The sequence below is a fragment of the Vitis vinifera genome, chromosome 13, assembly GCF_030704535.1.
Source record: "Vitis vinifera cultivar Pinot Noir 40024 chromosome 13, ASM3070453v1".
Taxonomy (NCBI): Eukaryota; Viridiplantae; Streptophyta; class Magnoliopsida; order Vitales; family Vitaceae; genus Vitis; species Vitis vinifera.
Genome location: NC_081817.1, coordinates 9,994,570 through 10,000,108, shown reverse-complemented (window position 1 = coordinate 10,000,108; position 5,539 = coordinate 9,994,570).

Sequence of the window (5,539 nt, the reverse complement as noted above, 5' to 3'; positions counted from 1 at the left end):
GTAACTCAATTACTCCATGTGAGTGTACTTGGTGGATGACAAAAGGCCCTACCCACCTTGATTTGAGCTTTCCCGGAAATAGGTGAAGCTTAGAGTCATATAGCAAGACTCTTTGTCCCTTGAAAAATTCTTTCTTGGTCACCAACTGATCATGCCATCTCTTTAGCTTTTCCCTAGCTATTTTTGAGTTGAGATAGGCATCATTTCTCAATTCCTCAAGCTCGTTCAAATCCAAACTCCTCTTTAGCCCAGCCTTAGTTAAATCCATGTTGAGCTTTTTAATGGCCCACCATGCCTTGAACTCAATCTCAACGGGAAGATGGCAAGCTTTGCCATAAACAAGACGGTACGGTGACATCCCAAGGATAGTCTTATAAGCCGTCCTATATGCCCATAGGGAATCAAGGAGCTTAACAGACCAATCTTTCCTATTGGTGTTCACCACCTTTATCAAGATGTTCTTAATTTCCCGGTTGGCTAGCTCTACTTGGCCACTCGTCTGAGGATGATAAGGTGTAGCTACCTTATGCTTGACTCCGTACTTGGCCAAAAGAGCTTCAAAGGGCTTGTTGCAAAAGTGAGTGCCTCCATCACTGATGATTGCTTTAGGCACTCCAAACCTCGAGAAGATGTTTTCTTTTAGGAATTTGAGAACCACTTTGTGATCATTGGTTCTACAAGGTATAGCTTCAACCCACTTTGAAACATAATCAACTCCTACCAAGATGTAGGAGTGGCCAAAAGACATAGGGAAAGGTCCCATGAAGTCTATGCCCCAAACATCAAAAAGATCCACTATCAAAATGGGGTTCAAAGGCATCATGTTTCTCCTTGAAAGCTTGCCTAGTCTTTGGCACTTATCACATCCTTTACTTACCTCATGGGCATCCTTAAAAAGAGAGGGCCACCAAAAGCCCGATTGAAGAACTCTCATTGCCGTCTTTTGAGAGGCAAAGTGGCCTCCACATGCATTCTCATGGCAATGAGATAGGATCCCATGCTTCTCTTGTTCAGGCACACACTTCCTTATAATTTGGTCCGCACAATACTTGAAGAGAAAAGGCTCCTCCCAATAATATGCATGGACCTTAGCAAAGAAATGCCTCTTGTCTTGGGCACTCCACTCACTTGGTACTTCTCCAGTAACCAAAAAATTTGCAATGTGAGAATACCATGGAGCTACATCTATTGAAGCTGATAGCATGTACCCTAAAAAGAAGATGAACTATTTAGCTCATCCTCACCCACACACCCACTTCATGCTAAATTCCCCCTGGATCCCAAACAAAATTGGCATCCTTCCCATTTGGTCTAAGGGAATTCGTTTCTCTTCTCTTCCCTGGAGAAGTGGATGCTTTAAAGGGTTCAGGTAACCCTTTATCATCTTGAACCTTATGATTTTCAATGGAAGGTTGGTCCATAGAGTTGTCATAGCAATCCCCCACCAAAGTGTCGATCTTCAACACTTTCCTTGACCTTTTTGCATTGGTTCCTTGAAGGTTATGGTGGGGTTGAGGAGGAAGCTTCCTTTTCCCCTTTGCTATGTCGAGATTGGTGAGCTTCTCAATGGAGTCTTGAACTTTTTCTATCCTTAGTGATAGATCATTATAAACCCCCTCCATTCTTACATTCATTGAACTCTCCAAATTATCAATCTTTTCATTAAGATGAGAGTTTATCTTTTGTTGCTCACCTACAAAGTCCTCCATGACTTTGCTTATCTTCAAAATGGCTTGCTCCAATGAAGATGTACTCATTGATGGTTGAGGTTGAGGTTGGGTTGCAAGGTTGGGATGGTTTATATACTCAAATGAAGTTGGCATGGCTTGTGGTTGTGCTTCAGTATGCACATTCCTCAATTCAAACTCTTCTATCCTTCTAGCCATAGATGCTAGCTTTGCCTTCATGCTCATGTCTTCATTCAAAGCATACTTACTACCCCATTGGCTTTGTTGAACTTGCCTTTTCCCTAATTCAATCCGATCCCTCATGGATAAGTATGCAAATTTGTCCTTCTCATGATCATAATGAGAGCTTTGATCTTCATGTGGAATTTCCATTTAAAAAAAAAGGATATTCAACTAAGGCTCTTTTCTTCAACTTGTACCAGGGTTCCCTCTTGGTCTCGAATCCAATAGGGCATGCATGGATTCAGTTGGAACAAAACAAATAAACAAAACAAAGAAAAAGAAAAAAAAAAAAAACAGAGCATGCGGAAGGAAAAACAGAGTATGAAAAATAAACTAAAAATGAAAGTTAAAAGCTAAAAGAAACTTATCTAAACTAAGTTAAAAATGTTCTAAAATTAAAATAAAAAGTTAGTAAATAAAAAAAAATGAGATAGAATTCACCTTACTCATGAGAAGTCTCACAAGTTACCTCCGGCTGATATATTCACAGTGAAGTAGCACCTTCCCCGGCAACGGCGCCATTTGATAACCCGACTCTTGGTAGCTTGGCATGTAAGGGTATCAACAAAATTTATACCTAAGGTCCTTACACTAAAGTAGCAAAGCTACTATAGCAAGTGGCTCTAGGATCGAACACTGGGAAGGGTTTTTACTTTAACTGGTGAAGTTCGGAGGATGGAGTGAACTTTTCTTAATAAAAATTAGGTTAAGATGAAAACATAAAAAGATGAAGGTGTTGTAAACTAAACTAACATTAAAAGATGGAAAAAGAAGTTTCTCAAAGCTTTGGATAGCCATGCTTAACTCACTGTGTAAAAATGGAGATTTTGGAACTTTTCACCTCGAGTTGGGGAAGCAACTAAGGTGATGCTTACTTCCCGAACCGGTATGTGTTTAACAACTGAGTTTTAGTCCTTCAAAACTTACAAAAAGGGTAGCTGAACCTCATAAATGCTCTTTTAATGATATAGGTCATCTCCTCGACTTGCAATACAATGGCTCGTAGGAGATAACTAATGAACGTCAGTGGATCTAACAATAAGAATCCACTGAGACCAAAAGGTTATCAAGTATTGGCCATTCAAAGCAAGTCAGAGGGATTAAAAGCTTTACTTTGAATGAAAACATTTATGACGCTCAACTACTTACATTCATGGCTTGGAAATCTCCATCCTGACACGGGAGCTTCACATGGCATCCATTCCTTCAAGAAACTAAAAGGTTTTAGCCTCTCATCCTTGGGGATTTCATCCTCCAAGGATGTTTGGCTACTAAGAAAATAGAAAATAGTAGAGAGAAAAAGAAAGCAAAAGATACTCTGTATTTCACTAAGTGTAAAATTTACATAAGTTGGTCTCCTGGAGAAAGTTCCCCGACCGTCTTTAAAATGAAAATTACAAAACAATATATAACAGGTTGTTTACCCCTGTATTCTTGCTTAACAACTAAGGAATCATCTAATTGGTGGATTACAAGGAGAGAATTGGGATTTAGACAACAAATATCTGAAGCAAAATATCCAAAAACGTTGGTCGCAAATATCTGGAAGCACTCAGGAGAATTTCGCAGGCGCACAAAATGGCTGCGAAATTTCGCAGCCGAAGGCTGATTTCGCAGCCAAAGGCTGATTTCGCAGCCCTGCAAAATTGGCCTTCAGCTTGGAGTGATCTGCTTCCATTAGTTCTAACTTCTTCATTTCAACTCTGATTTGCGAACCGTTTGAAGCATTGGATTGTTGACTTCCCGATCTTCGAAACGACATAAAGCATGCATAAATTGGACTTCAGGAAGTACTCCAAAAGTGGCTGAAATTACTGTCATCAAGGATGCTTCAAGGTAGATTCTCTCTTTACTTCTCCTCCTTGCATTCCGGATTGGTTATGGCAAAGGACTTTAAGGCTTCAAAGCTCTGATTCTTCATGTTTCTGAGCTTTCCATTGCTTTGCCATGGATTCCAAATAACTCTCCTCCATCTTGGATTGCCTTGGTGATCAAATTACTAACAAAAACACCAAAACTTACACAAAGTGATTAGAAGTGATTGCAAAGGTCCTTAATATGTTAATTGGGTTAAAAGGCAATAATTACTACTCAAAAGTGTTTAAAAGAGTTAATTACAAGCTATCAAATAGCCCTTTTTGAGTAGTAATCAACTAGACTAGGAATTAAATCTACAATAGAAATTGAAATATTGAATTAAAACACAATGAAATAGTAAAGATCAAGCATAAAAAGTAGCAAAGTAAACTAGACTATGAATTAAGTCTGTAACAGAAATTGAAATAGTGAATAAAAAAAAAAATCCATTAAATATATTTTGAATCAAAGTAAATCAAACTACTCCTTGTTGAGGTAGTCTATTTAACTTACCCCTAAAATTATAGAGCTTCACAATTTTAAAACTAATCAACCTTCTTACCAGTCTCATCCCATTCCTAAAAGCCTTCCTACAAAATCTTATAATTTTTGCCAATCATCCTCCCCAAATAATGACATTCCATTTCTTTTCATTCTTTGTTTTCCATTAGATGTTAGAAGATATCTCACAATGGTCTCTCAACTATGAAAAGTCTTTATGCCACTAGATATTTTACAATAATGAAATCTAGACTATGTCAAGCCAATTAATTCTAAATTGTGACCCGATTTTATATCTTCAATTGAAAAAATGTTGTCTCAATTGAAAGATTGGCAACCTAGGGTCGGTGTATCCTCTTGCTTTAATGCCACAAGCTAGGATTGGATAAGCTTATATGCCTTGGAATGAGTGCCTTTGAAGATTATGTGCAGGTAGGTACATGTTTAGCTCTAGATGCCTATGCATGTTTTAGGTATGCTATGTGGATTTGCATAAGCCTACTTAGGGATGCTTGCTTAGAGTTGCCTACACAAGTTTAAGGAGAGATGTGTTGATTAGTTTACCTAATATGGTTAGCTTAGGGTTGTTGAGGTAGTAACTTCATCCCAATATAGAGTTCAGGAAAGAATAAAGTTAGAGGAGAAACGGCTTAACCCAATTTTCATTAAGATAGAACAACAATATCCACAATGTATATGATTAAGTAATAAAAGAAATAATTCTCTATAGCTAATAGCCTAAACTACATAAGCTAATTATGAGTAGAATATTCACATCCAAAATAAAAAATATACAACGCATCAATAATTGACTACATTATCTCCTTAATATACCTCCTCAAGATGGTGTCCTTGGGAAGGATGCTAATCTTCACTAGAAATGTATCAAGCCATTGATGAGATAATGGTTTAGCAAGATTGACCAACTAGTCATTATATAAAACATGAGAGACTTTGATGGCCCCACTTTGCACTTTTTCCCAAACAAAATGAAAATCTATACCAATATGCTTCATGTGAGAGTGGAAAATTGGATTTGCTCATAAATATATAGCATAATATTGTCCAAATAAATTATTGATGTTATAGGTAATTAAATGCTCAATTCATGCAACAATTATTGCAGTCATGTAATCTCAACCTTTATAGAGGCAAATTCATGATATTTGGCTTTAGTAAAGAACAAGATAATGATCATTGTTTCTTTGAACTCCATGAGATAGAATTATGGCAAGAAACACCACATGTGCAATTGTGGAGGTGTGATCCTC